The 20,477-nt window shown below is 35.5% G+C and overlaps 1 protein-coding gene across 2 annotated transcripts in view; it reads right to left on the bottom strand.

Moving 5' to 3' along the window:
• RAB27B (RAB27B, member RAS oncogene family) overlaps positions 1 to 20,183 on the bottom strand; it is a 177,313-nt gene extending 157,130 nt beyond the window's left edge. The window contains exons 1-2 of one of the 2 annotated variants that reach the window (XM_054537983.2): positions 20,087 to 20,183; positions 19,877 to 19,955 (exon numbers count right to left, since the gene is read on the bottom strand). The gene's annotated coding sequence lies outside the window, so the exon portion shown is untranslated. The remainder of the gene's footprint in view (positions 1 to 19,876; positions 19,956 to 20,086) is intronic. The other variant, XM_054537982.2, reaches the window with a different exon arrangement.
• Positions 20,184 to 20,477: the final 294 nt, after the last annotated feature.

Here is a 20,477-nt window from a genome sequence, read left to right as displayed (position 1 = left end):
TTTCACTTGTTTATTCTTTCAATAAACATGTATTGAGCATCTCTCTTTGCCAGGCACTGCAGTAAGTACTGGAAATACAAAGATTATTTTGTGCTCACATTCGAGAAAGATGCCAAACCCAGCAACACATATTTCTAACAGAGTTGGATAAATATATCCTAAGAGATATGTGGAAAGGAAGAGAGATGATGCCAAGATGTACCAGATAAACTTCAAAATTAAATTTTGATCAATCTACTCATTAGCTAATATAAAACTCTGCAATCAAATTTAATGTTATTTAGGTATCTTAATGTAGATGGCCTATAACTGAAACTATAAATAAAGGTTGAGTTACTTTTGGCAATAAAATTGTGGTTGTTATTCTAGACAAAGGGAGTAGCCTCTTTCTCTTCTTGATGCCTAAAGTCAAAAAGCCCATCCAAGACTTAACCCATCCAGGGAAGAAGCCTTGTGTGCATAAGACAACCCAGAGAGTCAACAGTGAATGAGTAAACTATGATATGGTTCGAAACCGACCTTTGTGGAAAGTCCATGACTATGTAAGTAGTTTTTTTTTCCACAGACAGAATCATTTTGAGCAATTGTGAATGAGAAGCATGTCATTTGGAGGTGGTTTACTTATGCAGTCTTCTGTTGCAATTTGATGTATGAAGATAATCTGCACCAATTTGTTCTCTTTCTTTTTGCCACAAAACGAAATAACATTTAAAAACTGTCCTTTCGAGTCCCTAAACCTTCCCATTCCTGATTATTACATCCCATGGGTGAGTGTACATTTCTCTTTGGCAAAACATAGCTTATTTGTTCAAACTTTGCCATTACATACGATGCTCCAGCAGTGTCCCATCCAATGAAAAACTCAAACGCTTATGCTATCTCTTTTGTCAGGGCTTTTCTACATGATATCTCCTTCCTGAAATTCCTCACTCATTTCCCTCCAAAACCTCCCTTAGCCTAGAAAATCCCTACTTATCCTCTCGTCTTATAGAAATATCACTTTCTTGGAGATAACTTTCTTGACTGCATCCTCCACACACACACCCAGAGACTAGAGAAGGCTTCCCTTTGTACTTCTTCATACAATTTATTAATTAGTTATTCATTTTCTATCTTCCTTATCAGTCTGCACCCTCCAGATGGGAAGACCCTGTTTCTATATTGTTCATGTAATAGGCACCTAATAGCTATTAATAGCCTTTTTTTTTTTAACTAAATGAAGAAATTCACAAAAATAATGAAATTCAGGGAAATAAGACTTTCATTTTGCTAATGAGAAAACCATGGTAAAGTAGTTCTTTATTATAAAGTTAACTATCTCCATTTTAATAACATCCAATTAGATAATGTATTTCCTTACTGCACTATTGGGTGCTATTATAAAACTAGGTTCTATTGAATATGAAAGTTACTTTTGCAGCAATATTTGTAATTCCATTTCATCATAATCAAGCATAGAAAAATAAAATTCCACATGAAGCAAAAGGCAGCACAAATTTTCTTAGATACTGTGGTTGCCTTATCTCACATCTTCCAATTTTGACCCTACTCAGTTTTACCAGACCATTCACAAATATCCCAACTTGCATGGTTTTGTAGAGGTTAACTGAATCAACCCCTACGAAACCAAGTAAACCAAGTAATACATACTATATTTTGGTAATATTATACATTTTTAAAGTGTGTGTTGCTCTAAAGCCACTTCTTTAAAATGTGACACTACCAAAAAATATTATGTATCATTTAGTTTACTCATAAAATTATCCAGTTTGGCATCATCCTGATATATGAAAAGTCCTATCATGCAACAGGCGTTTACTACCTAATGTTACTTTTAAATGGTTATAAATTCTATCACAAAAGTGTCAGCTGGGAGTGGTGACTCACACCTCTAATCCCAGCACCTTGGGAGGCTGAGGCAGGTGGATCACCTGAGGTCAAGAGTTCAACACCAGCCTGGCCAACATGGTGAAACCGTTTGTCTACTAAAAATACAAAAAAATAAAAAATTAACTGGGCATGGTGGTAGGTGCCTATAATCCCAGCTACTCAGGAGGCTGTGGCAGGAGAATTGCTTGAACCCAGGAGGCGGAGGTTGCAGTGAGCTGAGATGTACTCCAGCCTGGGCAACAGAGTGAGACTCCATCTCAAAAAAAATAGTGTCAGAAAAATTATCTGAAATAAGGCAAAAAGGTGGTCAGCATGTTCCAGTAATATCATATAAGGGCCATGGTCACCCAAGCATCGTCTAGATAGGCACAGCTCTGTCCCAAAGAAATTTCTGTGATGTACAGTGTGGTAGCCTCAGAAAGTGTAGCTACGGAGCACAAGAAAAGTGGAGAGTGTAACTGAAGAACTGCTTTTTTACATTATATTTCATTTTAATTGATTTAAAGTTACATTTAAGTAGCCATGTTTCAATAGCTAGTGGCTACCTTACTGGACAGCACAGCACAGATGTGGAGGAATGCACTTAGTTTGTCTCATTTTTTGTTATTAATGAAAGGTTCTAGTCTTTGTAAAATTACTTGTTAATTTGTAGAATTTTGTCTGTTAGATATGCCAATAATTTTTGCCTGGCGGAACAAGTAATGCCGAAGATTTATGGTAGATATTGGCCAGTTTTATAATGTGACTCAGTAATTTTGTTTTAACAAATCTTTGTTAAATTGTCTAGATACACATAATTTCTCACATTTTCCCAAACCAATCATAAATCTAGTTCTTATTAATTAATGTGTTATACAAAATTATTCACATATGTACATTTATGTTTGTCTGAGATTCATAATTTGAAAATTATATTTCAGCTTTGGATCCCCTAAAATTCACCCATAGAATTATTTCTCAGGTTTCATAGAGGGCACCTGAGAAATTTGTTCTTTTATCTTATAAAATGAGAGATGCCAGAAATACTTAGGTTTGTTTGGTGGCTCCATATTTACTAATTTGTTCAATACCATTCCAAGAGATTTGTGGAAAGAATAGTAAAATCAAAGGAGATGCCCAGGCTTCCTTAGGCTGTTTATATAACTAAAATATTCATATAAATATATCAGAAATTATCTGCTTTTTAAAAAGGCTTTGGAGATTCTTCGATGCCTTCCATAATCTAATCTTACCTTCAGAGAAGACATTGATCAAGTCATTATGAGAACCTATTGGAGAATTTTACTGTCCTTTGTTCTTATATTATTGGTTATTGTAATAAATTAACCACAGCCAATCAGTCCATCATCAAATAGATCTCTGCTTCTTGGTGCTTGCCTGAAGTCTCTGCTCTAAGTTATAGGCTAGAATTGGTGTCTGGCACAAAAGACAGTTCCAGAGTCTCATAGAAGAGACAGTATCAAGTACTCTGCAAAGAACAGGTTCTTAGGGATAGGTTTCCAAATTCTCACGGCTTAGACAACTCTCCGACTCTACAGTGGAGTGAGTCATCATCTCCTAGGCTCCTTTCAGTCCACTAGCAGACGTATTACACGCAGGCAGACCGCTGACCTCAGATCCAGGGCAAGAAGAAAAATTAATCACCAGGACTAAATGAGCTCATGAGGAAAATTTAATTGTGATTATTTGTCTGGAATATGGCTGACATTGTTTTAATTTTCTACTTTTAGTAAGTATATAGGGAACCACCATCTTTCTTCTTGAGCTATCTTTAACCCTTTCCTTAGTAGATTATGCTTTTGTAAACTTAAATGTTCTAAATGATATCTAAGTGTCACTGACTCACTCAAAATTTGGAAGCAAATGTTTTTAGACTCTTCTTACTTTCCAAAGTAATAAGTTATTTGCATAGGATTGATAAGAATCTCTGCCTATTTTTACCAGAACTTAACTGCCTAAATCACTGTAGCAACCAAATCTACACTTGGAGTGTCATATTTGAGAGGGATTCATATTTAATCAAGTATGGCAGCAACTCACCATTAAGGAACATATGTGAGTTGATGCAGGACCTGCTTCTAGAGTCCTAGGACAGGGAACAGGAAAGAAGTAAACTTCTGGAAGGCTAAGGAGCTTAGCAAATTTGGAGCGGGGCCTCTAGAATAGAAGATTTCACCTAAATTTATAGGTACTACAGGAAAAATCTAGTGGACAGAATGTTTTGGAGTTGGTTTCCTAGCCTTAGAAAAAAAGAACAAGAGAGATCAAGAGTCTAACCCAAGTTCCTTCTGAAAATTTCTAGACAGAAGTGAATTTTGTGGCCTTAGTAGTTGCTCAATATTGTAGAGTTCTAGACTGGCAGAGCAAACTCAAGAAGAACTGTATGATTATTTAATGTTATTGATGCACCCCTGGAAATAATCAGATAAAACCTGGACTCTAAGAAGACTTCATTTACAGCTGGGTATGGTGGCTCATGCCTGTAATCCCAGTGCTTTGAGAGGCAGAGGCAGGAGGATCACTTGAGCTGAGGAGTTTGAGACCAGCCTATGCAACATAGCAAGACCTCATCTCTACAAAAGATTTTTAAAAATTAGCCAGGCATGGTGGTATGCACCTATAGTCCCAGCTACTTGGGAAGCTGAGGCAGAAGGATTGCTTGAGCCCAGGAGTTTGAGGTTACAGTGAGCTATGATCATGCCACCACACTCCAGCCTGGGTAACAGAGCAAAACCCCATCTCTAAAAAAATAAAAAATAAAAAGACTTCATTTACAAAACAGGTGATGAGCTGAATTTGACATATAGACCTAGTTGGTTGACCTAATCTAAAGCATAAAAATAAGGTAAAAGATGAGCAGAAAGTAGTTTCAATAACATATGGGGGAAAAGGCCACTTAGGATTGTCTAAGGGAAGGGATTTAGTTCGTATCAAGGTTACTATTGATTAAAAGTCCCAGATTTGGTGAAGTTGCTTGTTAACCTATAGAGGTTGGTCCTGTAGAAATATAAATAACTTCTGTCTGGTGGAACAGAAAACCTCAATACCTTTTATTTTTAACTCAGCAATCTTATCCTAATATTTGTTTTTAAAATTGATGATTAATATCTAATTTCTTAAATGCTCTCTGAACTAGTCATTATATCTTACTGATATTCTTTATTAACTAATAAGCTAAAGAAATTCTTTTACACATGTTGATTATATATTTCCTGAGAGTTATGATTTTTTCTTTTAAAATTATATTTTAACAAAACTATGTTATGGTACAATAATACCTGGTTAAGAATCATAAGCCATGGCTTCTGTTTCCAGTAATGATGTGTCATGACACCGGACTCTGCACCTGACCACTTAGAATCTCAGGCTTGTCATCTCTAAACTGGGTGTGTTGGCCAAGATTTCAAATGTCTCTTATATATTCTGAAACTGAAAAGTTTGAATATATTAACAGAGACAGAATATTATTGAAAGAAACTTGAACATTCTGAAAAGAACTCAAACAGACCTGGAATACACCAAATCTTTTCATTGTAATAACATCTATCATGATCCATTCTAAATGAAAAAGTACCACTTAAATAACTTTGCCAGGAGCAATCGCTCTTTTATTGAGCCACTTGTTCTTTAGATAGATAACTTTTGATATGCACATAGAATGAGACAAGATTTATATCTTTCCTAGAGTTTTCTTTTTGCCAAGACATAAAAAATGGTCATTCTTTATCAGAGAGCTTACACAATACTCAGTATGTCTTCCCACCTTTTTTATACTAACAGCAAAGTTGCTAAAGATCTGAAATAAAATTTTTATCTAGTTTGAATTTAGACAAATGGGAAATTTTAAACAACTAAAACTTATCAAGGGAAGAAATTGAAGTAGTCTGTTAAAGGTCATACAAATTTCTATGTCCCAAGATTCTGTTAAAATAGCCTACAAAATAATTTTTTAACATTGTGAGTAAAAGATGTTAATTGTATGACATTGATCTTTGTCATTTGTTAAGACTTGCTTTGTGTCGGAACCTAGTACATTTCTGTAAACGTTTATGCCTAAAAAGAATGTGTATGTATACTTAAAAAAGAGTAACTTTCTTTTTCTGTTGTTGTTATTTTTTTGAGATGGAATTTCGCTCTTGTTGCCTTTTGGGTTCAAGCAATTCTCCTGCCTCAGCCTCCTGAGTAGCTGGGATTACAGGCATGTGCCACCATGCCCGGCTAATTTTGTATTTTTAGTAGACATAGGGTTTCTCCACATTGGTCAGGCTGGTCTCGAACTCCCAACCTCAGGTGATCCACCCGCCTCGGCCTCCCAAAGTGCTGGGATTACAAGCATGAGCCACCACACCCGGCGGATTGGGTGAAGATTTCATATGCATCCATTGGATTGAGATTTAAATTGTGTTGTTCAAACTTCCTATATTGTTATGAATTTTTGCCCAGTTTCTGAAAGAACTTTGGTCAAATCTCTCACTATGATTGTGGATTTCCCCATTTTTTGTTGCTCTATATATTCTGTTAATACATTTTAGGCTACATCATTAGGTGCTTACAGGTTCAGTATATATTGAACTAATGAATTATAACTTTTACCATTATTTCACAGTCCCTTGAAATCCTAATTTTTTTCTGCTTTAACATTTATTTCCCTACTAGGATAATTGCTATTCCAGCCTTCATTTCATATCTGCTTGTTAGACATTTGTGTATTATACCTATCCCTTATTTAGTGATATGAATTTATTCCTAAAATCCTTATTGCCAAATTAAATAATTTCAAATGAAAAAATACATATGACTATTATTTCAGTAGCAAAAATGACAATGTGTTTTATCCCAATCCAAGATTCTCAAAAGCTTTCACAGATAGAAAAACAGTAACAATGTAAACAAAGTCATGTAGTATGTTAGTACGTTCTTGCATTACTATAAAGGAATATCTGAGACTGGGTAATTTATAAAGAAAAGTGGTTTATTTTGACTCATCGTTGTGCAGGATGTAGAGGAAGCATGGTGCTGGCATCTGCTTCTGGTGAGGCCTCAGGAAGCTTTTACTCATGGCAGAAGGTGAAGTGGGGCCAGCACATTACATGGCAAGAGAGGGAGCTAGAGAGTGAGGAAGAGGAGTCAGGCTCCATCAACACCAGCTCCCATGTGAACTCATAACCACGGGACGGCACCAAGCCACTCATGAGGCATCAACCCCTGTGACCCAAACACCTCCACCGGGCCCCACCTCCAACACTGGAGGTCACATTTCAACACGAGATTTGGAGGGGACACACATCCAAACCATATCATATAGGTAATTAAAAAATAAAAAAGAAATAAATGCAGCACGCTCATAACTATAGCATGATGACAGTTTATTGTACTTGTCAAGTGAGGAAGACTTGATGACGGGAGGGCATTGGCAGAGAACCGTGCATTTGTTGGAAGGTGCAGTCCATGTCAGCACCTGTTTTTCAACTTTTCGGAACTTATAGTTAATTTTTCATTCCAAATGCACTTGAACATAGTTATAAGCCCAGATAACGTCTTCAGGGCAAAATCAAAACTAAACACAAGAGCACTTCCTAAATCTATGGAAATAGTGATGTACGTGACAGACTAAAACATAAAAGATAACCTCTTCACTCTCTGCTTGGGTTTACCCAAACACAATGTACAATTAAAATTATGAATATACAAATTTGTTTTTTGAGATATAAATATATAATCTATATAAATTATAAATATTTATATAGATTATATATAAATTTATAATTTATATAAATTATAAATATATAAATATATAATATATAATAATTATATAATTATTATATATTATAAATATATAAATATATAATTATTATATATTATAAATATATAATTATTATATATTATAAATATATAATTATTATATATTATAAATATATATAATAATTTATAAATATATAAATATATAAATTCGTTTTTTGAAATTCATTTCTGACCAGAAAATTTTATATTAAGTAAACTGGTGAGCATGACTTTATCTAAAAAAAACCCAAATTATCACTTCTTATTGCATCTTTCCTTAGCAAATTATACCAAATGGAGAAAAAGAGTCTTCAGTAAATTAGAACTCTTCGAGAGTCATTTAAGGCAAAAGGCATTAATTGAACAATCACTAATGTGAGGCTGGTCTTAACTTTCAACATTTTTTTTTGTCCTTTTGTCTTAACGGTATCTCTTATAAGAAGCACATAAGTGGATTTTAAAAAAAAAAAAAAAACCTAAAGTTGATTAGATTAATTCACTTATAGTATCATGTTCTCTGATGGTGGATTTATTTTGTGCTTTCCATTTACTAAGTTTTCGTTGTTGTTTTGCTTGTTTTTACTATTATACTTGCCTGCCTTCTATGGGTTAATCAGGCTTTAAAAATTCCCTCTTATTCCTTTTCAACAACTTTATAACACACTTGACTTAACAAAGTCTGAAGCTAATGAACAGAATTAACCTTTTCTCAAGCAATACAAGATACTTTAGAATGCTGTAAATCAAACGATTGCCCCCATTTTCCATCCACCTTGCTTTTAAACTCATTCAAATTTTATCTTGTCATTAGTGTTCCACAATCGACCTCTAATATATTGAGGATGTAGGCTCCTTTCTAGATACCCTTCTTGGGGTTAAGTTTGCTTAGTATCTTCCTCTGGCCTTTTTCAGGAAAGCTCTTGGTTGTTAACCCTTAGAATACCACTCCTCTCCTTTTCTCCCTAGTCTCTTATCTTGAAATTCTTACTAGGTAAATATTTAAACTTAATCATTCTAGGCTCCTTGTATTTATGCTTCCCTTTTAATTTTCCCAAATCTTGTTAGAGTGATATTTTGTATTCCAAACAGCACTAATAAATAGAAACTTTACAAATATGTAAGTCCCTGTAGACTGTCTCCTTGATGTTACAGTTTTCACAGGTAACTACGTCAGCCTATGACAAAGTCCATCAGGCAATGTTATGCTTTTTGCTTTTAATAGTCATATATGTTATAATGAATATAAGAGGTGAAAAATAGCCCATGTTGTTCACTCAGATATTTAAGATTTCTACTAATTTTTAAACAAAAATCCCTGAATTTGTAGGCAGGTTTCCTTTGGTTTTTTTTTTTTTTTTTTTTTTTTTTTCCGGACAGAGTCTTACTCTGTCTTCCAGGCTGGAGTACAGTGGTGTGATCTTGGCTCACAGCAACCTCTGTCTCCCGGGTTAAAGCAATTCTCCTGCCTAAGCCTCTCAAGCAGCTGGGATTACAGGTGTGCACCACCAGGCCTGGCTAATTTTTTGTATTTTTGGTAGAGACAGGATTTTGCCATGTTGGCCAGGCTGGTCTCAAACCCCTGACCTCAAGTGCTCAGTCTGCCTCTGCCTCCCAAAGTACTGGGATTACAGGCATGAGCCACCACACCCAGCTGGTTTCCCCTTTTAACCATTTCCCTTCCACTCAAAGAACTTCCTTTAGTATTTCATTTAAGTAGACCTACTAGTGATGAATTTGTTTAGTTTTCACTTGATAATTTTCTCAATTTGCTCTATTTCTGAGAGATTTAATTTTGCTAGATAGAGGACTCTGGATTGACAGTTACCACGGGCTCCACCCCTCAGGGTCTGAGACTGTCTTTCTAGCTGAGGGGGGCAAGAGTAAAAGGTAACAAAAACTTCACCCCACTGAAGCTGCCATCCCCACTGCCACCCCCATGAGAGGGAGGGGAGGGCTGCCAGTTCTTTGCTGACACTTGGATGGAGATGGCCAAGAAGAGTCTAAAGGCTTTTCTGTAGCCTCTGCATCCCTACCCCACTCCCATCTTCTGGCCAGAGGAAGTGAACTTTTCTGGAGCTTTTTTGGTGTGTTCCTATTCAAAGCTCTGCAGTTTAGACTGATCTGGAGCCTGTTGGGATATACAAAATGTAAATAAAAACCCCAGGAAATGCACTGCTCAGTCTCCCCTCTATTTCTGGCTTTCGTATGAGTCCCCTTGTTCTTATCCACTTTTCAGAGCCCTTGCAGAGACCTTCAAACCTGCCATATTTTATGCAGTTTTTAGTTGTAGTCAGGGAGCTGTAGCGTGGAGTGTGATTATTTCATCTGGCCAGCTGTTAAGGTGATTTTAATATTCCACATATGAAACAATAAAATACTACGTAAAATAAAGGAGCACCAGCATTTTAAACGGTGGCATAATAATGTATATTTTCTCACCGACGCTGAAACGAAACATATTACTATAAACAAACAGTTTTATCCAAAGGTGTGCTGTTGCTAAATGCTGTGGATTTTTCCTGACTATATTAAAAGGAAAAAAATAATTTATAGTAATGCATGTGATTATATCTAAAAGGCCAATCTAAATTTGTTTAAAACAATATACAAATATCTTTATTTAGTATTAAGAACTCACCCACAAATATTTGGTTTTTTGTCTAACAAATCCTTTACACAAAGCTTGTTTTAATGCATACACTTTTGCTATCTGCCTCCGAGGCACCCCACTACCAGAACCGAAGCTCTTGAAAGTAAGAGAATGGACCTTAATTGCCTGCCCTTATTCACCCACTAAGGAAATCCAAAATCATATTTATGAAGTTGAATTTGAAATCAAAGTTAGCTTTCCAAAATTTTCTGTGTCTTAGACTTACATTTTGCTTTTTATTTTATATATACACCTGACTCTCTACTGTTGTGTGTCAATTTGTATTTAACAAATTTAGATTTAAAATATATATATAAATTCTGGGCTGGGCACAGTGGTTCACACCTGTAATCCCAGCACTTTGGAAGGCCGAGGCAGGCGGATCACGTGAGGTCAGGAGTTCGAGACCAGCCTGGCCAACATGATGAAATTCTGTCTCTACTAAAAGTACAAAAATTAGTCGGGCATGGTGGCACATACCTGTAATCCCAGCTATAGGCTGAGGTAGGAGAATGCTTAAACCCGGGAGGCGGAGGTTGCAGTGAGCTGAGATTGTGCCATTGCACTCCAGCCTGGACAACAAGAGCAAAACTCTGTCTCAAAAAAACAAACAAACAAACAAAAATAGAAACTCTTTTTTTAAAAAAATAAAATCTTATTTTGATATGACAATGAAGACAACAGGCCAACATGGATTTTTAGTCATTATTTATTCTGCTGTATCCTTGCCAACAGGCAAAACCCATTAGCAGTCTAGAGATTCTTTACGAAATATATTTCAAAACTGGCATAATGGTTGAAAAGGTAGAGTTGCCCTTACAGAATAAATGAAATTACTGTAAAATTAATGACACTGATTCACAATTTGAAGGTAGAAGTGTTTATACAAAGAAAATCATATAAATCGTAATATATTTTACAAGGACCTAAAACAATGTTTCCTCAAGTATTATTACTGTAGAATTAAACCTATGCGCCCTTCAAAATATGGGTAAAATGGCCTTTTTGTGTGTTTACTTTTAATCTTGTGTGAAATTAGAAATCCACTTCCTAACAGGGCTTTTTTTGTGAAACAATTTGAAATCAACTCTGCTGAATGTTAGCAAACAGCAAGAACAATGATGGAGTCTGTTGATAGATGTTCATAACGCAGGCTAGTTTAAAAGGCAGGCTGTGGGGAAAATCTTACTGCTAAATATCATGAATTTTTTGGAAACCTGAAAACAAGCAAAAATGATGTCATACTTCAGTGTAAGATGTATTAGAAATTCTCTTCAGCCAACCACTTTTTCTTATTGTTGTGGCCATCAGTTTAATGACAGTATCACCTAGATAATTTAAACTGGAATACTAAATATACTTTGCAACCCTCAGATTTATGATACTTGAGTTTTTATTTTAAATACGATAGGCTATTGAATAACTTGGGGGAAAGAGTAGGTCTAGAGTCTTTCTTACTTGAATTATTATTCAACTTAACATTTAAAAGTAGATTTCTAGTATATTGGACCTTGCTTATAAAAATACAGTCTGTTTCATGTAAAGTGAAATGTTTTAAATTAGTTCCACTCTAACTTTCAGGACATCTGCAGGTCTCATAGATGAGCTGTCATGAAGTATCAATATATTGAAGCTGTCTTCTTTCACTTTATTATGCAGAAGGTTCACCAATTATTTCCATAACAAGTTAGATTCCAAAGAGTTCTTTACATTTTCTATAAGCTAGTGTTTATGAACACATTGCATAGACTATGATATGATTTGGCTGTGTCCCCACTCAAATTTCACCTGAACTGTAATTCCCATAATCCCCACATGTTGTGAGAGAGACCAGGTGGAGATAATTTAATCATGGGGGTGGTTTCCCTCATCCTATTCTCGTGATAGTGAGTTAATTCTTATGAGATCTGATAGTTTTATAAGGGGCTTTCCCCTTCACTAGGTTCATTCTCTCTCCTGCCACCCTGTGAAGAGGTGCCCTCTGCCATGATTGCAAATTTCCTGAGGCCTCCCCTGCCATGCCGAACTGTGAGGCAATTAAACCTCTTTCCTTTATAGATTACCCAGTCTTGGGCAGTTCTTTATAGCATAATGAGAATGCACTAATACAGGCAACAAACATTACCTTTTAAAGAACTGACACAACTCCTATAAAGTAATCCAGTATTGTGTTTTTACATGGAATTTCAATGAGATAAGTAAGGTACATTAAAGTCACGTAGTTCAGTCACTGTTTGGAAACTTGAATCCTTAGTAAACTCATCCTGAAATGGTTCTCACTCAAAGGTTAATTACACTGCCAGAGACAGAAGGAAGAAAAAAAGAAGAACTAACATTTACTGGATACCTATTGTTTTCAGTGCTTTTCATATATTATCTCATGTAATCATTCTGGTAACCTTGAAAGGCACTCTTTCCATTTTTCTTTTAAAGAAGTATAGATCACAGAGATAAGTCATAAGTGGCACCATTAAGAGGTGCCCTCAGATCTATCTGATTCCTCCAACCATATTCTTCCCTCTGCACCACATTGCCATGAAACACACTTCTCTGCCACAGGAGTCACCATCCCTAATGAGGTCCACTGAGCTCTCACTGAGATTCCACTATTGGTCTAGAAAAGTTCTCTTACTGTGCCCTAAAGTACAAGTCTCATTCCTCTTTCATGTAATAGCATTCAAATTGTTAATGACAGATCATAAGTAAGAATCAAGGTTGCTCTTAACCATTCTGTTCACCAAACAAAATATCCTCTGTTCATCCTTTGAAAAAGTTTGAAACTTCTCCATCCTCTTAAAAACCTCTTTGATATGGTTTTTAATGAATCTAGAGCCCTCCTAACATGAGAAGCCCAGAACTGGAAACAGAATCACTGAGTAATACAGTAGTACAGTAGGTTCTTGTTGTTTGTTTGTTTTTGTTTTTGATACCTCTGTTACCCAGGCTAGAATGCAGTAGTGTGATTTCGGCTCACTGCAACCTTCGTCTCCCAGGTTCAAGCAATTCTCCCACCTCAGGAGCACACCACCACACCTGGCTAATTTTTGTATTTTTATTAGGGATGGGGTTTCACCATGTTGGCCAGGCTGGTCTCGAACTCCTGATCTCAAGTTATCCACCCGCCTAAGCCTCCCAAAGTGCTGGGATTACAGACATGAGCCACGGCACCCAGCCAGCAATACAGTATTATTGGGCTGTCACCTCCCATGTTCTAGATACCTTGTTCCCTTTAGTGTAGCCTAAGCATGCATTAACTTTTCTAGTAGCCACATCACATTAACTTTTCTGGTAGCCACATCACATTAACTTTTCTAGTAGCCACATCACATTGTCCACTCACAATTGAGTACCGAGAATTCAAACTACTAAGTAATTTTCTATATATGCTGTTGCTAAGTCATGTCTTTCTTGACCTGGTTGAATTTTTGGATGCTTCTAAAATTTTTAAAATTTGTCCTGCTTCATCAGTATTTTGTGAGACTCAGCCAGTTTTACCTTCATTTTGACATCCAACTTTTGACGTAAATAAAAATTCCCCACATTTACACACATGATACTCCTCACCACTAAAATCACATTTGAAAAATCAAATATGAATTTACAAAAGTACGTTCCCTAAAGAGTACACATTTTGGCCACTATGGCATGGTTCTTGCACCATCCAACAGTTGGATTATAGTCTCATCTTTGCAAATAAATATTTATATGAAAAAATATATTTATATTTCATGACCTGTTGCCCTTATTGCTTTATGACATTTACTGGTAGATTAATTGGTAGTGACACTGAAAGGAATCATAGTTGTCATAATTAAAACAAAGTTGTAAATAATTTGGTGTTTTAAATAAATACTCAATTGACTGAATTAAAATGTGGGAGAGAAAGAATTATGCAAGCTGCTAGATGCATACCTTGAAGATTGTCTTTAAAAGTTGATGTGTTACTAGGGATTTTATCTATCTATCTATCTGCCTACCTATTATCTATCTATCTATCTATCTATCTACCTGTATCTATCTAATTCTCTAGCTATCTATTGTTTCTCTCAGAATTACACAATGTTAATAAAATTTTTTATTATTTACAGTCAATATTACTACTTATATTCAGGATTATACTATATGTGAAATTAGTAGACCTCCTGAACTCACTTGTTCCTTCCAGATTTCTAATGTTGTATTTGCAATAAACATAAGTTCCAGAGTTGTTCCAAGCATAATAGTTGAATAATAGATAAATTTTTGAAGAAAATGACAAAATAGCTACCTGATATTGTTGATTATCATAAAATCCAATCCCAGTACACAGCAATAAAGAATAGGCCCCAAGTAGATCAAGTTACATCTCCAATAACACGCTGGTGGGGCACCTCAGAGCCGCAGGTAGATTTTAGACAGTAGCAGCACAAGGTCTCATAAACTTGAATTTTACTCCTGGCCTAACTCTCTCCCACTGCTTCTTTTATCCCCAGCAAGAGCCTTTGCTCTTTCCTGGTTCTAAACAACGACACATTTTAGTCTGAACATGTCAATTTGTCTGTGGCTGCCACTCAGGGAAATTCCATTTTCTTTTACAAGATTGGAAAGTTGTCTCAATCAAGTCCAAACCTATCACAGACGTTTTCCCCCAACCATGCCTCTTTTCTATGCCAGACTTTTCCATTTTAAAAAATTTAGTTTAGTTTTCTGTTTTGACTTTTGTTTGATAAAGTAGCTTCAAATACAGCTAGCTGATAGACTCCAGGAGGAAGGTTTTCCTTTGAAATAACTGGGGAAAAATATTGTTGAACCATTTTGATCCTATGCATAACTGTAGTGTCAAGAACAATAGAAGGAAAATACTTAAAATCACACCATAGCGATTTTCTACTTAAAAAAAATGTATAGCAGTTGCTTGGGGGAATATATGTGCATGTTTGTGTGCAGGTATGTATTTCATGGCTGCACACCTATGAGATGACAAAACCCCAAGCATCTTTAGATGTGAATTCTCCAAGAATCAATGAACTACCTTCTTTATCCATAAATTTATCAAAGAAATACTTATCTTTATCAATTGCCTCTTCTACTTGAGCCTGAAAGCTGTGCTGTGCACTATGAAATACCATGTGCATCGCACTCAACTTCTCAAGAAGTGGGATGTGATGGGCTGAGCCCAGTAAGCACAGTCCTTCCAGAGGCTATGTCTAACCTCCGTGGATGTAGTTAGCTCACTCCAGCATTGCCTGAGAGGAACAGCACCATAATCAACACCCATCAACCAGTGTGTTGGTGGTTTCTGGGGAAATAAGCAAAATTAATAACATCTGCATCTAACAAAGATCCTAGCTGAGGCTTGCTCTTTAGAAGATTCGGAAACAATTCTTTCTTTTTCTGTTGTCTGTAGAAGTGCCAGTCTTTTCTCCCTCAACTCTGTGACAGAATTCACCCAAAATATTTAAAGAAAGCGGCACAGGAGTGGTAAAACAGTCAAATACTTGTTTGTTGGATGAAGTATTTGAAGGAGTTAGTTCATAAAGTCGTAGCACTTCGTAAGTCATCATGGAAATTAAATTCTTCCATAGTGTCATAGACACTCAACATATATCATCTCATTTTTCCTCTTGTCAAAATTCTGTAACATTTTATCAAATGGGCTCCAAGGGTAAATTGCTCAAGATTTCAAGGTTTAAGAATGACACAGAATGGATTTAAACTGCCGCAGGTTTGCTTCTAAATCCACACACTTGCTGCTGTAGCACCGTGCTGACTTTATCTGGCTAACTTTTTCACCTGGATCCCTGATGATACATCACTTTTTCAGGAAGTCTTCCAAACAACCCTAACTGAAAATGCCACAAAGCCATTCATTATCACAGTATCCTCTTTTAATTTTCCAGTTAGCACTTATCAGATATATTCTGGTTTATTTAATTGGCAATAAATTATAGTAATAATAACATAATTTTAGTAATAATGCATTTGGTTAATAATATTTAATTGCTTGCTTTTTGCCTCTATTCCTTCACAAAATGATGAAAACTGTGCAAGGGGGGACATAACTTGTTTACTGCTCCAACTCCCATACTTGTGATACAGCGAGAGATCATTAATACATATTAATGAAAAATAATTCAAAGACATTAAATGCTGTGTCCAAAAAACCTTACACTGATTCCAGCGTGCAAACTCCAATGATCACTATTATGTGAATCTTCAGAGCAGATCTTATTTGCAATTTAAACATCTGTGAAATCATGATTAATATTTATCAAAAAGTTTCCTTAGCATTAACTTCCTCCCTATCACATAATATATTTAAGGGAAAAGGATTGAAGGTATATTAATCGTCTTCCATGTTCACATCAGTTATAGTTGTGTCAGCCAGGAGGGACAAGTTAAAGCAATGTTTTGGATAAACTTGCATATCAACAAATGCATGAACACATTGCTCATGTGTCCTTTACACTCAAAAACTGAATCTCATATATTTAAAAGCTTTCTGCTATATCTATAAACTTATTTCTTTATAAGTAATATCCAGTTCTAGAAACAACAAAACCTTTGCTCTGGAGAAAAACTTCTTCCAAAACTATATGGATAATAACTTTCCCTTTTGCCAAACTCTAACAAAATACATAATTTGTGCCTCCCAGTTCACACAACTATAACTGATGTGGAGATGACACATCACTTATATACTCTCATTTTCTTTCCTTTAAGTCTTTTATTTAAGGGGAAATCATAATGGGAAAATCTCAAGTTACATGTAATTCCTACTTATTGTGGCATGTGTATGTGGCCAACAGATTCTTAAAAACTCATATTAGAATTGCAATTACCTTTCATGACAAATAAAAAAGGACCATTTGTTATTCTTCCACATTTCTTTTTCTCATCCATTCAGTAAACACTGTCTCCCACAGGTCTACCATTGGTCCCTGGATGACTTACTGCATTTTTCTGTGGTTTCTACTAGGAGATATATTTTCTTACTTATACAGATGCTCAGAAAAAAAAATTTGAAAAAGCAAACTGCAATACTAGAATAATTTTGCTGATACTTCTTCCTTTATGTTAGCTTCTTCTGGATGGCTTAGTACTGTAAATGCTATATTTTTCTATGTGGAAATAATGTAAAATCTGTCTTTTAGAAATGTCTATCTAAGTATTCTATTCATGAAAGAATTTCTGTTAGGGAATATTGTCTGTCTTTTTGGATGGAAAAGCACTACTGTTGGTGAAATTGGTGGAATGAGATTTACTATTTACTGGAACCCTTTTTGCTAAAAATATGTATGTTAAAATCCACCTACTAGAAATGTCTACCTTAACACTACCCAGTAAATCTATATAATATTGATATCCACCTGAATCTTTTGGGATGCAAGACTTTTCAAGGCCTTGGGATACCCTCAGGCATCAAACTCATTGACAAAGTAGTGATTGTCTAATGACATTAATTCATTAATGACATTGTCATTAGACAATCACTACTTTCACATTCTAACACATTCGTTTTAGTCTTTACATTTTATTTCTTAGCTTAAGTCCCATTTGTTTGCTAGTAATTCTGAACTTCTGCTAAGCACTGTGCCAACTGTCTTCATTTGATTAGGTCAAGCCAGTGGACTTAATTCTAGGACTTAAATTCAGGAAGAAATTTCAAAATTCATGTCCTGAAAAGTGTGTCTGTCAAATTCTGAATAAAAACATACATCTTGGGACTTTTTCCCCTATCATCATTGAATTCAATGAATCTTTATACTTAACATAAAATGAAGTAGGTTATTTAAAATTATTAACAAGACATGTAATGATGAGTCTGACATGAAACTAAAGTTTAAGGCTGCAAATCATTATATGATGGGTAGGAATTTTCAAAACTAAGTTTTAATTTGAAGAATTGCATCATCTTTACAGACTTGGAATATAGGAAGTATTTTAAAAAGAGAAAGGAGAAAACTTTAATAACACAAGTTTATGAAGATATGTAATATACACAAACTTGAAAATAAATTGTAGGTGCACCAATGCAAAAATAGGTTTAAAAAATTACTTTTGCCCAGAAACTAATGAAAGTTTATTACCACCCCCAATCTAATTTCCCTAACTTCCTTCAGAAGCAAGTCATTATCTAGAAAAAATGACTTTCTCTGCCTAAGAAATGTTATATAGCAATATAAAAATGTTTTTGATATATTTATTTTCATTTGCTACAGATACTGCAAATTAATTATTACAATCATTTGTAATTTCAGTTACATTTAAAAAGTATAGGTAGCATACCTATATAGTAAATATTATATCAGAATATTCAAAATATTTAAAAACCAATAAAGTAAAACTTAGTCTCTTTCTCCCTCATATCCTCTGCCCCTCCTTTGTTTACCAAATAAAGAGTGTTAAGGGAACTACAGATACGTTTGCAAAAATTTGATACCTAAACATTTTGAAATCACATTTAGGGTATTTCAATATATCAAATACAAGAAACTTAAACATATACTTTTTTGAACCATTAAAAGTATTTTTAAAATTATTTAACAAATGTTTTTCATTAAAGTCACACTTTCAATGTTGATGCCTTGCATTGTGTCTTAGTTAAATATTTTCTTTCCTGAAATAAATTTTGTTGGTACTGTTTATCTTACAGTGAATTTTGTCTTACCATGTTTATCTTACCATGAATTGACCACTAGCAGAACTCAATATTTTGTTCATTTATGAATACACTTGCCCATTACATTTTGGCATAATGTATACAAATTTAAACTAATTACTGTGGTCAAAACCACATCTAACAGTTTGGGAAGGCTTTAAAGTTTTAGAACAGTCTTGAATGCATAAAATTGGCACCAAGGCTCTTAAAAAGCACCTTCAATTGATTTGTAAAATACTCAAAAAGAATTTTCCATTTCCCCCATAAAATCATAATTATTTGAGTTTTCTAATAGCAAACTACTCCCTTATCACACATAATCAAAATTATTTTTGAACAGGAAAAAAGAATCTTAGATTAGCATTTTTTTTTAATGTTTCTGTGTGCCATCTACTAGCTGTGGTATTGAGTCAGGAAAAAGTATATGGTATATGGTTAAGAAAAAGCAAACTAGATTTCTCTTCAGTGGCTTTACACTGTGGGGCACCAAATGACTTAATAGCTTTCTGGCAGTCTACATCTATGATAGGAGTATCTGCAGAAATAAAGAAAGCATAAAAAGACTCCTACACTGCACCATGACAATGATTAGAAAGGACAGTCTTTGAGCTTTGAAAACAGAAAGCAGAATCCACGCACGCAGTCTGCAGCCCTGAGCAAAATCTCTTTCCCATCCAAACTCAGTTGCAAACCCAGCTTCTCTTGCAAACCCACAGGCTGGAAGAGGAAACCACAGCCACTCCAAAGTAGAGTTTCAGGCCCATCATTAGTGGTTTCTGTCACCATCTAGTTGCATTTCCTTTATGAATGAAATATGCAGATGGCATCTCACATTGGCTCTTTCAACGAAGAAGAGGAAGGTCAAGAGACACGACTAATACAGCCAACACATTAGAGATCTGTGACCAACGTACTCACACCTCCAAACGCCTCCAGATTGCAGCCTCTGGAAATATCTAGCCCATTTCTTTATGGCACTGTTGCTTCGATCAGCTGTGGAAATTAACATAAAATAATATAGTAACCCAATAGGTGCTGGACAGCATTTCAGAGCATCATATTGAGAGAACACTAAAGGCACGTGATAGTATTCAAAGCCTGAGTGATAAATAGCAAGTAAATACCTTCTAATCGAACAGAAGGGGGAAGGGTGCTGAGCCGATACTGATGCTGCCTGCTCTCTTCCTGTGTAACAGCAAAGGCGGCTCAGTCCCTCTGACGGGCTGTGAAGCTTGGCTGCCTATCGGCTCCTGGGCGGTCCTAGTGCCTGCGCCAGGTTAGCACACAAGGTAGCTCCAAAGAGCCTCCCTGTTTCTGGTGATTCTTCTAATGATTATCACCAAAGATTTTCAGGGATGTCAGCCAGCTAAGCATCAGGGCAGTGGGGTTGGGGTTTGGGTTTGGGAAAAATGATCAGTAAATAGAGTTTGGTACTGTCAATCAGACACTGCTGTTGAAACCAAAAAGGATTATAGATGATCTTGTCTGTTAAATAAACGATGCTCATGAAAATGT

Source organism: Pongo abelii, chromosome 17 (assembly GCF_028885655.2).
Source record: "Pongo abelii isolate AG06213 chromosome 17, NHGRI_mPonAbe1-v2.0_pri, whole genome shotgun sequence".
NCBI classification, from domain to species: domain Eukaryota; kingdom Metazoa; phylum Chordata; class Mammalia; order Primates; family Hominidae; genus Pongo; species Pongo abelii.
The sequence above is the reverse complement of the archived record's forward strand: the minus strand, read 5'-3'. Positions and strand labels throughout refer to the sequence as shown.